Below are 13,380 nucleotides of genomic sequence, written 5' to 3' on the forward strand. Positions count from 1 at the left end.
CCCCAGAATAAGATGGGGAAGGTATATTTTTCCACATAGAATCAAAATCCTACCAGTGTAGGCAAGACCACGCTTTGGAGGAGAGATTTGTTATGTGAAAGCAAGGACACTCTTCATGTCAGGGATGCATCTCGTGAGGTCTCTTCTAATTTTTTTCCCAAGCTTAGCCATATGATAAGATTAGTTTGGCTGATGAATTTTTGAAAGAATTGTGGTGGCCAGGCTCTGTCCTGAAGCTTCAAGGTGTGATTCCTTGTTATGGGTGGAAGGCATGGCCACAGCAGGGAGGGCTTCTTTCTGCATACTATAAATGGTCCCACTACTGATGTAGCCTTTGAGGAAGAGGAGAAAATTTCCTGATGGGGTAGGTGGGGTATGAGCCCTGGGAAAGGAGGAAGGCAGGAGACAGCAGAAGTGGGAGTGGCCTGTGGAGTACGTTGCTTAGTGGAAGGATACAGGTGTCAGTGGAGTTTGAGCTGAGGTTTGGCATGTGCCTGCACAAGGGCAGGTGCACACTCCCCATCTGGGGCCTGAAACTCAATACATGAGTCTTGATAAGACTGCTAGAAATTTTCCTATTAATTGTATTTTGCCCAAGGATCTGGTTTTGGACAGTGATGTATCTGAAGATTATCAGCCCTCACTGGAAATGTCTTGGTGATGTTAAGAACAATAATCTGAAGAGTGAAAGGTTGTTCCAGCAAAGTCTGGAGAGGTTTAGCTAGGAAATGTCATGCAGTGGTAGACTTTGTAAGTCTGTAACCTCTGTAATGCAGGTTTTTGAAATGTAATACATACCTAAACTACCTTAAAAACACCTTCAGAGACTGCTGTGTAGGGTTCTTCACTTGAATGTTTGAAGGTAATGAAATGTCAGTGTATTTGGAATTCTTACCCAGCTTTATTTTAACTCTTTGTTTTATCTTTTCCCTGTTCTTTTCGCTGGGGGAAAAAGAATAATTTGCTTAAGTGATTGCCTGTGTCATACCTCAGATGCACAGGGCCTTGAATGTGCCTAACCTTAACAATAATGTTTCATAACTCTGGGGTACTCCACATTTTACTGAATGCCACACAAACCAACTGTTTCCTAAGGTGTTTTAAGATAATAGATTTTTTCCCTTTTTGTCTTCAACAGTAAATCCTGCAGCTGCACATGAAAGGCTGAGCCCTAGAGCTGAGCTGCAGCTGGGGCTCCCAGCTGGTCCAACTTTCCCTATTCCTGTCTCAATGTCTTGGTGCTCTGGCACCAAGCAACTTCATATAGATGTTGGTGTCAGCCCAGCTGATGGTCAAAATTTTCTGCAGGCTTTTGAGAGGGAGAACGACTGCTTCACAGGACTCCCATTGCAGTGGGATTACTTAGGAAAAAAGAAGAGGCATCAATGTACATGGATGGGCATCTGAAATTGAGCTGTATTTCTTCTGGATGGTCCATGGGTGATGAGAACGCCTGTGGATCCTCTGTACCAACATCTGGCAGGCTCTGCATGTGCTGCTGCTCCCACCTGAATGAGCATATTAGAGAGAACAGGAGGGTGTGAGCAATTAGGTGAGCTGAATGTGTGAGTCCTGAACCCTTGGCTACACTCAGGGAGCACATCAAGTTAAAAGAAGATAGGAAAGTGTTTGAAAATGAACAGGACCTGAGCCAGCAATCAATAACTGTCTGAAACATAAACCAACCATGAGCTCAGTCAGAATCAAGGTTCTTGGCTAATCTAATCTGTGTAACTAGTCTTGAAATACGTAAAAGGCTGCTGTAAAAAACAGGGGAACAGTCTGTCTTCCCTGTCCAGGACAGTGCAGCACTGGAATGATTTGCCTAGGGAGGCTGTAGTGTCTTCATCACTGGAGGTTTTACAGAACAAGTTAGACAAACAGCAGTGAGGAACAGTGTATACGCATTTGGGACAGCATTGGGACAGAGGGAGGGAAAGCATCGCGGTGTGACCTCATCAGCACATTTCCACCACTGTTTTTCTCTGATACTATGATATTACTTTGCTCCTATTCTTGTTTGTCCTTCTCTTGCTACACTTCCAGATGTGCCTTGCTTTTGTGGAAGGTCTGCACAGCAGGCATATTTATGCTGAGAGGGACCTTTGCACTTTACTGCAGTAATGGGAGTAAAATTTGGGAAGGTATCTAGTTCTAAACACCAAAACCGTCTTGAAATGTCAATGAGCTGTTTCAAATGATTTCTGGAATATACTGCATATATTACACAACTTGTTCCTAAGTAAAGTAATTCTGCCTCAAGTCAGCCTGCAGGGAAATCTTGAAGGGCATAGTCATTCTCAGTCTGTCCTAGTCTTGTCCTCTGGATCTTGTCTGGAGGAAAGCAAATGTGGGTCCTGTGCTACGAACACAGTATACAGATGTGTGTGCGTGGGCGTTTGAAGTTTCTGTCCAGTGCACAGTGAAATGTCAGGGATCACATAGCAGCTGCCATGCCTACCTGACACAGAAGTAGGATAGCCTTTTCCTGTTGCATGCAGAGTCTTCACTTTTTATTTGCAATATACTGTCAGCAGTATAGGACACATTGCAGTGTTATACCTGGGACAAGCTACAGAATAGGTTCACAAAGTTCTTCAGGCTCACAAAGCAACCCCATTTATTGCAATCAGTGAGACTATTCACATGCTTATATTTACGCATATGCCTAAGTTTTTTGCTGGAGGTAGGCCTGGGTAAAAATAATTTTCCAATATTTTCAACCTGACAACAACTTGCATAAGCATCAATTTAATTAATAAAAATTAAGTGTGGAACAAAGCAGCCTTGGTAGCACGTACTTCAGCAGTACTTATGTTGCAATTTTGGTATTGCAACAGGAGTTCTAGTTTGTTAAGATTGAGGGATCAATAACTAAATATACAGAAAAGTCAGCAGCTTAGTGGTTAAGGGGTTGTTGTAATGTGTCAAGCACTCCTGTTTTGGCCAAAACTGATCTTCTGAAACAGTATCTTCCAAAACATGCCACTAACAGCCGCCTTCTTCTTCTGCAGTCTCAGAATAAAAGATAAAGTAGATCTGCAAAGAGTATTCTGATACATTGATCACACTTAATCATCTCTTGCTCTTGAAGAATAGTAAGCCCCTAAGCCTTGTACAGTCAAATATTTTCTTATTAGCTCTCCCAGTGCAAGATACTCAGTCAACACATGCATGAAAAGTCAGCAATTGTCCAGGATATTCTATATTCCATTTTTAACTCCCCTGTAAATTAAAACATCATATACAAAACACTTGTGCAACTTCTTTGAAAGTGGCTGTGGATGTTACTGAGATGAGGTTAGTATTGCAACATGTACCATAGTGCTAGTCCAAAGCCTGGGATAGATTAATTATTATGGGTTCAAAATTCTTCAGGTACAGTTAAGGAATTGTTGGGGCTGTATTTGTGTAAGTATGTGCAGAGCTATTTGTGCCTATATTTAAAGAAAAACATGCTGTGGATTACCTATATTTTGGGAATTTAAAGTGAATGAATATTTTTCTGAAATTATATGGCAACAGTAGGAGGAACACTTGGTAAGAGTTATCCAGGAGTTACACTTAGAAAAAAATAGGAAGCAATACACATCACAGAAAAACGCCTTGACATTTGGTAAATAAAACTGTAGCTATGTTTGATTGCATAGGTAGTCTGATTCCAATGCTTGTCTCAAATGGGGCGTGGACCCTGCTGCCATATAGCTCTGCTGGGGAGGCAGAGAGACAGCAAACCCCATTCCTTGCTTCCCTCGTCTTCCTGCATAGCCTGAGCTCACCAGGCTCAGCACCACTTGGGCTGCACAGTGCTCCTGCAGAGTCCTGGCAGCCTTTCTAGGGGCTATTCTGCAGCATGTGAACCTCACCATGTGCCCAAGGGCTACCAAACCAACCCTTGCCTGGGCTGTCCTCCCTCCTTATGGTGGCTGCTTGACTATCAGTCAGGTGTAGTGCCCATTGACAGCAATGGGAAGGCTGTTCGACTTCAGTGCTAGGGTTGATCTAGGAAACAGCTTGAGCTGAATGAAATGCAAAAGTGAGGAAAGGGTGGAATTGGTAAAAAATGAATTAATTTTAAAATTACCTCCAATAAAAGCTAATATAATGGTCTTAGAACCCCATCAAGCCTAGCAGGTGTGTTTTGGACTTTAATGTAGGGCACGGTTGCACTGATACTTGGATTGGCAGTGTGAAGAGACAGCTGTGTCTCATGCCTAGTGCAGTAGAGTTCAGATTCTGGAAATTTCTTATTTTTGCCTGACAAATTCCTGCACAGGTATTTAAAAGACCTTTTTCTGAGTATTAAGAACAATGTTGTAGCTATGTTAATGTTTCCTCCTGTAACTATTCCCCCTTTGGAGCCTCTTCCAGCTCTCAGGGCAGTGCAACTTTATACCTCCTGCTCAGACCAGCTGTGCTTGAGAACAGGGCTGCATGGGTGCTCCATGCTGGAGCCACCTGGAGAACCACAACTTCATGTAATTCACCTTTTTCCACCCCACAACCTATGACCTTACCTTATATTTTTCCAATATTCAGGTGTTGCCAGTCTGCTTTTAATACACCTAAGAGACTAGTTTAATATCCTGGAGCAAGGACGAAGAACACTAAATCCTTTTTAGCAACTGGTTCGGCTTTAATCAGGTTCAAGAGTTCCCTTCCCCTGGCTATAGTGCTTCTGTTCCTGCTGCTGAGCTCTGTGATGGGGATGGACTCTTTCACGTGCAGCATTCCCCTGTTGTTTCCTGCTCGCCCAGCTGAGGGGCTGAGCAATAATTAGGTTGAAAGGCCTTTTCTCTTCTTTGCGCACTACATTTCCCATAGCCTCCTTAAAAGTAACTGCTGTTGTTTTTGTCTGCTAAACATGTTCCTCTCATATCATCAAGTGCTAAGTGGAGAATACTCCTTGCTTGGCCTACATAGGATCACAAAATCATAGAGTCATTTAGGTTTGAAAAGATCTTTAACATCATCAAGTCCAACTGTTAACCCAGGACTGCCAAGTCCATCACTAAACCCTGTCCCCAAGCACCACATCTATGCATTTTTTAAACACCTCGAGGGATGGTGATTCCACCATGTCCCTGGGGCAGCCTGTTCCAATGCTTGACCACCCTTTCAGTGAAGAAATTTTTCCTAATATCCAATCTAAACCTCCCCTGATGCAACTTGAGGCCATTTCCTCTTGTCCCATCACTTTTTACTTGGGAGAAGAAACCGACCCCCACCTGCCCACAGCCTCCTGTCAGGTAGCTGCAGAGAGCAGTAAGATCCCCCCTGAGCCTTCTCCAAACTAAACAACCTCAGTTCCCTCAGCTGCGCCTGGTAAGACTTGTGCTCCAGACCCTTCACCAGCTTCATTGTCCTTCTCTGGACACGCTCCAGCACCTCCATGCCTGTCTTAAAGTGGAGGGCTCAAAACTGGACACAGTATTTGAAGTGTGGCCTCACCAGTGCTGAGTACAGGGGGACAATCACTTCCCTCATCCTGCTGGCCACTGTTTTGGATACAAGCCAGGATGCTATTGGCCTTCTTGCCACCTGGGCACACTGCTGGCTTATGTTCATGAGAAGGAAGTCATGACCAGCCATGGCAGATGTCATGCAATGATTTTTGGAATGGAGTTTTCCCTTCCCTCTGGTGACTGTAAGGTGAAATGACTCCTGCAGTGTAGAGCTATGAGCCATCTCTGTGGGGTGGGCTTGCTCTGGCAGGGGGACCAGTCCTAATAGAAACATGATGATTGAAATTCCTGATGGAGACTCCTACACAGTGGCATCCTCTTCCTTGGAAATATGGTGAGACAAAAGTAACCTTGTTCAAAGGCAAGTGCTCAGCTCTAAGTCAAAAGACAAATTGAGAAGCTGAGGGCCAGGAAAAGTCATATTAGATGACTCGTTGTGGGAGGATGGACCCTTTATCTGGATGACTCAGTCCCTGAAGCGCTGGAAGACCTAGGGCTAGTTTCATCCAGATGTCTGTGGAACAGGAGTCATGATGGTGATGGTACACTGATGACATCTGCCAGTTTGGAAGTGTAGCTCCTGCAGAGGTACCCAACTGACGCGTCACTCATGGTCTACTATGTCAGAGCTGGGTATGCCTTTTCCTTCTGCCCTCATGCTGACTCCCCGTTAAAATTATCCTTGCTCCTCCACACACTTCTTCCTGTATAAAATGACTCACATTTTTGTCTCTTGTTTTAGACAAGGCCAGCTTAAGCAGTGGAGAGCAGCAGGCTTAGCTAACTGCCTGTGAAAAGTTGTCTTAACTCATGCCACGGCCATAGAGGAAATTTCTGGATATTTCTATGAACTTTATGTGTTCATTTGTGGATTTTATGACCAGCTGTTTGTTAGGAATGGTGAGGCTGTGTGCTTAGACACACCAATCCCCTGCAAGGGAGCACAGCGCCCCATCTTGCGTTTCTGCTGGTGACAATGCCAGCTTTAACCAGGGCTTGCAGGCATCAGCAGTCCTGGCAAATGAGGGACATCCGCAGTGCAGAAAGGCTTATCATGGGGTACAGCTGTGTCATCATGAAGCTGGAATGTACAGTATACACTTTCCATGAGCATAGCTCTGAGCACAGAAATGTGTATACCATCAATGGCAGCTGCTTCTCTGTGGAGTGGTTCAGCTGTTGTGATAGCTGATGAGCTAAATTTAAGGTTTGCACATGCTTGATTCTATTTAATACCTACAAAGGGGAGTTTGGAGTTTACAGGGGGAAAAAAGCCCCAGCTTTGGGATCTACATATATGCAGAATTTAAAAATATTTTTTCCTCCTTTATGTTTATACTTAGCTGGACCTGAAGTCACACTTTTTTAAAAGTAAAAATCCTGGTGTATTATGTATTATAATATATATACAATATACCGTGTGACTGAAAATAAAACTGCAATTTTTACACAATACTATTAGTAGTATTTGCCTCAGAATTCTTTGCCTTAATGTCAGATATAATGTCATAATTACATTTTTCAAGACATACAAAATTGCAATGGAGCAGATTCAATCTTGTTGAAAGTTAAGGCATTGCATACAGAAGCTTTCACTAGATTTAATTCCTTTATTATTTCCTAAGAGTGTTAAAAAATGTTAGGACCACATCTTTGGAAAGATATTCAAAGCATCAGAAGCATATGCTAAATGTGGTTTGTTAATCATTCAGGGAATTGAGATACGGCATATAAGAAACATGCTTTTATCTTGAATCTGTGCCAAAAAGCCTTCTTCAAATTCTTCTCCTGCTCTGGCAAAGCATAGCAAATCATGCCACCGCAGACATTTCAGGAGTATTTGAGTACTAGCAACAAAACGAGAGGACTTGAAGAAACTTAAAGGCACAGTACCAATATTATTTTATACATTACAATCTCCTTAGTCAAATATATGACAAACGTGATGTTACTGCTTGTTATTAAGATATACCTGGGAATTAGTAATGCAGTAAAGTCATCTTTTATACTAAAATTAAAGTCATGTTGCCATGTTTTCATGCTACTCTGTATAGTGTTATGGGAAGTGACATTCCCCTCCATGTGTCTGAGAGTGAGTTCATTTGGTTAAGCTGACAGATTCCAGGAGTCTTTTCATGCAGAGGTAAACTTTCAATTATCACCTATATTTAAGTCTCATGAGATGTAAAGTCCAAAAAATGAGAAAGTGAAACTGCCCAATTTGACAGATCAAGCAAGAAAAAATCTCAGTACTCATAAAATACATTTCCAAGGGGGGAGCATTTACTCCCAAAAGCTAAAAGAGGGAAGGATACAGAGAGGCAGACATAACTATCCAGTGTTTCATGAAAATAAATGTTTGCAACCAGCTAAACCCTGTCCTGGAGTTACAGTAAACAAGCAATGATAAGGATGGTGCCATGCTGACTAGCCAGTGTACTGGAACAGGCGTTGTATATCAACAGCCTGGCAGTGTCAAAGCCAAGTTAGAGTAGCAGGAATTTAGCACTTCACAAACTCGTGACCCCAAAAAAGGCCATGGTGTGTGTCAGGAGTGTGTCACGATGGATTCTGAGCAAGGAGAGGGAGGAGACTGCCTCTGGTGTGCATCGGGACCATTCTCTGCTTGGTGTGAGAGAGAATATTTGTGTGGTGGTAACATCTGACCAATTCATAGGCCTTTTATTTTTTAAGCTGAGTGACCAGATGTCTTCTCTTTCATCTGGTTTGGAGAGACTTAAGATGAGCTTTTATTTCAGTGCTTGGAAAATCTCGTGTACATGTTTATCTGATACAGATGACAATCTTGGGTTTGCTGTAAGTAGAGGTCTGCATTGTTTTCTGCCTTGTACAAACTGACTGCCCTCCCAGCGTAATTGCTTAGCACTCTGCAGAGCAATTTACTCCTTAACACAACTTATATGATAAGTCATAGTAATATTCTCATTAATGTGCAGGGGAGTTCCTTGTGAACCTAGTACGAGTGAAGCTGAGATGGTAGCTGAATTCATTAATATAGATGTGGCTCTGCATATTACACTCTATTTCTGAAAGTGAGGCATTTTTAGGACATTTCACCTAGTTACCAAGTTTACCTGCGCTGACATCTAGGTTATTTTAATTACTTAGATGTATTACAATTGCACTTGAAAAAGAAAGGGAGATTTTACAAATGTTTGATGGCTGGTGGGTACTTGACAACTATCTGTAGGGTATCAGGGCCCAGTGTGAAGATTTGAAAGGGCTCTTGTCGGTCATGTATTACTAATGCTTTTGTAACCATCATAGGGAAATTATTTATGACAGGCAAGTGTGAGTGACAGAAGAGGTGTGTGCCAGCTATTATCAGCTACACTAAGCCCAAACTTTTCTTACTCCTACAAAACCTTTTTGCTTTTTAATATATTTTTTGCAGTCCCCAGTTTCATGCATTTGAATTTACTAATATTACACAGAATCTAAAAGTAGGTTAAATAATTTAAGTAATGCTAATATTGATCGTTAAATTGGTGGTAGTATTGATGGAAACTTGCTGACAAGTTTTTCAGATTGGTCCTTTTCATGCATTTTGCTGTTTGAGATGATATGATAGTGTTGTGTTTGTCTTCAACAGTTAAAGACAAGGGTCATTAAAGATGGTTGCTATCAACTAAAATTCAGCAGTTGGTGCCAGATAAATACTGATAGCAAAGTTTTCCTTTCCATTGCCTTTTTTGCTCCCTCCCTCTCCTCTAGCATGGTATTCCCACTTACCACTCACACTTTTCTCTTTCACAGTCTTCAGAATTGTACTGCATATACCAAACATTACAGATATGGAAAACCAAAGCATTAATCAGTCACATTAATTCATGCAATTTCATGCATCTGTTATATGAGAAGATAAACAGGTCGCAGAACACAACTGAAAACTTTTCTGTAAGAGTTGTGCTGAAAATGCAAAGCAAGAACAACATGGCTAAGCGTTAAACATCTGTGCCTCCAGACTATTGACTGCAGCATAACCTCGTATTTGGTTCTGCTGTGTGTCTGGGTCAGCAAGTAAGGGTGCACACTTAGTACTCTTCTTGTGAAAGAGGATCTCAGTTCCTGGAAGGGGAGGGGGCACAGTGCTCTCAGTTAGTCCTCTGTGGTGTTTCTGAAAAGTGCCCACAAGCAGAGTATATTCCTCTGGGGCAGGCACTACCATCCCTAGCAGGGTTTCCCTCTGCAGCCTGCAGAAATACCAGAGCGCCACAGAATGAACTTCATTCTACCTTAAAGCTAAGCATCCAGGAGAGAAGGACAGAGAAAAGCAGGACTGAAATAACTGATGTCTAAAAAAGCCCACTGCAAACTTGCTGCCATGAAAATGTCAGGATTCAGAATTTTCATGGAGTCTTAATCCAAGCACTGCTCTGGTTCAGCAGAAACAGCAGTCCAGACTGTGCAGTTTGATTACTGTATTGTTAGGGTGAATGGCATTAAGCTGTATAACAAATATAGAATGGAGAAAGGGAGAAGGAGATGGAAAAAACAGGCAAATAGATTGTAAAGCCCGTAGGAGACTTAAATCAGACAAGGTCTCTCACTGGAGTCAGTGTAAAACTCCTTGTCTAGAAGGCAGATGAATTGCAGAGAACAGGGAAGTACAAAAGAATTTCCTCCAGTTAAATGTAGCCAAATAAAATCAGTCCCACATTTTTCCTTTATATCTATAAAAGGCAGCTTTTCATATTGTCTCATCAGGTTTTGAATTCCTAATGCCTTTTTGCTTAGTACTGCTGAGACTGGAATTCTTTTTGCCCCCAAATGTGGAGTGTGTGGGACACTGCTGTTTGGTGAGGGCAACATTAACTCAGTTTTGTCCAAAAGAGGTTTACTGAATTTCCACTTTATTGCTTCAGTTGGGATGTGGAGCTTGACTAAGCAAACTCTTCACCTCATGTGACCTAGATAGCATGCGGATAGTCCTTGTATTGTCACCCATTTAGAGAAATAATTTTTTGTAAAAGCAGTCCAAAGACCATATTTACCTGCTGTGAGAAAAACCTCACTATTTTGTTGTTCCCTGTGAATAAAAATTACTGTTATTTATCCTTATAACATGTCTGAAGTGACTCTTAATTCATATGGATGAGTTCTTTCTTTGGTTAGCGAAGTAAATTTGGCTTAAAATAGAAACACAACACCATTACCATGGTAAAACCCCAAAACAGCTTCATATAAAATCCAGTTTTATAGAAGATTTTCAATCCAAAAGAAGGCTATGTTGTCAGCTGTGTAATTGCAAAAGCAAACTTGCTCTGTGCCTGAAACAAAACACCCCCCCAATTAAGCCAATTTCTGTAATATAAACAAAAATAACAAGACTGCTTTGAAGAGATTAATCCTTAGCAAGAGTTATGAGCATCCCTTATTGTTGAAGAGCCTAACACTGTAAAATCAGGATTTGCTATTAGTTTTCCATAAATTTTCTACTGATTTTCTCACAGGTTTTGCATGTGTAATTTTTATAACTGTAAGAAGTGATTTGAAAGTGTTCTTTACAAACTGAAGGCTACTCTTCCTGAGAATTTTTTTTCTGAAAAGCAGTGGAACAAATAGTAGCACAGGAATATCTACAACCTAACAAAGTCATAAATAATAGATAGCACGAAATTTTCAAAATTAAGGGTTGCAATCAGGCTTGTGCACTTGTGAGAACTGATAGCCATGACAGACTTCAAGTACAGCTTTTGACAGTGTTTCATGGAATGTCCCAAAGACAAGCTAGGGAGTTACGACCTGCACAGAACTGCAGGTAAGTGCAGAAGTGCTGGGCAATCATAAGCAAAATGGAGTATTTGGGGAGAGAAAATAATTGCTAAATGAAAGGAAGGATCAAATGGGATTTCAGAGATCTGTGCTGGCTCTGTTACTGCTAAGAGTTTCATGTATAGTTTTAATGACAGAATAAGGCCATTTGTTCAGTAGGTTTTCTGGGATTACAGTTGGGTGGTCCTGACAAGTATACTCTCTACTTACATATGCTGAATTTCAAGAAATATGTGGACTAATACAGGAATCTAATGGAAAGAAACATTAATCATCTAAAAATACGAAAATGAGAAAATGAATTACACGTTTGGATTAGTTTAGTCTGGAGAGGAGACTGATATTAAACTTCAAATGCATAAGGGGTATTTAGGTTAAAAGAACAACTTTTAAGTGGAAGGTTAGACTATGAAGGATATGAAACTGCTGTCATTGTAGGTCTTAAAGGAACATGTCAGATAAACACCACTCAGGAATAAAGTTGGTATATCTGGTGCTGCTTTAAGCAGAAGACTTCTGATGCTCCCTTTTTTGTGATTTTTTTGACAATGATTTTTTTTAAACATTTTCATGAAAAGTGACCTTAGGGAAGGAAACTTTTATTTTTGTGTACTGTAGATATATTTACATTTTTGTTTGCAATAACTGGGACTTGACTCCAGACAAATTCATAGATTCATAGGTAGTATGTAATCGATGAAAGACTTCTACAAAAACATGATTTCCATTGCAGTTGGTGGTCTCTCCTGTATTATCAGGGCTGAAAAGCTGATGCATTCCTATCTCATGCAATGGTATGGCTGCCACTTTAATTTTTATGGCCTGTTCTGAAAGCTGCAGTTAAGCCATAGGACCTAACTAGGCATGAATCCTACTGGGCCGAGAGCCATGGCTTACGTGTTTGTGTAAGACAAAGGATGCAGGCAGGATGCCACAGCCAGCTAGAAGAGATTAGAGAGCATATGAGCTCCTGTGTGTGTGTTGGTTCTTTCAGGACCACGTGTACTATGCATGTATGTGAATAAAACTGTCCTGAACTGTTTTATGTTTAGTTTTCAAAGTGTGTCTTTGGGGGTCAAGATGGAACAAGAATTATTAGAAAGCATTGCTTCTGTTGTCCTTTTCACAAATAAACTATAAAATCCGGAGAAAACTGGGCAGCAACTTTCTTTATACTTCTCAATTTTTCTTCTGAGTCCTTGTCATAACATCCTGTGCTTAGCAGGTTGTAAAGTGATGGAATGGCAAGATGTCAGCACTAGTCAAAATCAAAGAGCAGCGAGCTTGCAGCATCTGTTTGCATGGTTCAGATGATAGGCTCTGACCAAATCTTGACCTCACTGGAGTAATTTACAAATCTGTCCTTAATGAGGCCAAGTATTTATCCCTCTTAAGTGCAACTGCTGAAATATTTTATAAAGAACTTTCAGTTTAGGACACAAATACTGTGTCAACTTGCAGCAACTGAATTGCTACTTCTTGCTGCATGTATTATAAATGCATATGTTCTTAAATAAAGAGAAGCTATATTACTGTCAAAAGTGACAGCATCAGCAACAGGCATGGTCCTTGGCTGAAATAAACTGTTACAAATCTATTGATTTTCAAAGGATCAGCATCATTTTAGACTGCCTGGCTGAAAATGCTTATCAGTACTGTGTGGGTGCAAAAGGAATTGCTTGTGTCAAAATTTCAGCTGAAGTGGTCTTAATTGATTCACAAAGCCCTTCCTTCAGAAGGTAACAGTAACTGTAACTGATGACTCTGTCTTACTTTCTGTATGTACTTATCTGTATACACCTACAAAGGTCTATAGACACATCAGCCTGTGCACAGTACCCATCAGCAGCGTGACTGCTGCCAGCTGCAGAGTTGTGAAGTCTGTGCATCGTGTCAGAATGATGTTCTAAAAATCACCGTATACTGATTTTAAACTTACTGTGGGCAGTGAGAAAAAAAATATGGTTAAGAAAACACACACACACACACACACACCCTGCCCCATCATTTGCCATCTTTATAATGTGTTTAATTTAGATTCTTAGAATGAGCAGCAAGGTGTAACTGTACAGAAGTATGCCAAGTATTAACAAGTTTCTTGATTTTTAGAGCCATCCAC

General features: G+C 41.0%; 1 protein-coding gene across 1 annotated transcript in view; it reads left to right on the forward strand.

The window, feature by feature from the left end:
- The window catches only part of LOC308056800 (uncharacterized protein), a gene marked incomplete at its 5' end in the record, with an annotated part of 51,609 nt that overhangs the window by 22,352 nt on the left and 15,877 nt on the right, over positions 1–13,380 (forward strand). The gene's annotated exons all lie outside the window — the stretch shown is intronic.

Source organism: Falco punctatus (genome assembly GCF_963210335.1).
Source record: "Falco punctatus genome assembly, chromosome: Z".
Lineage (NCBI taxonomy): Eukaryota > Metazoa > Chordata > Aves > Falconiformes > Falconidae > Falco > Falco punctatus.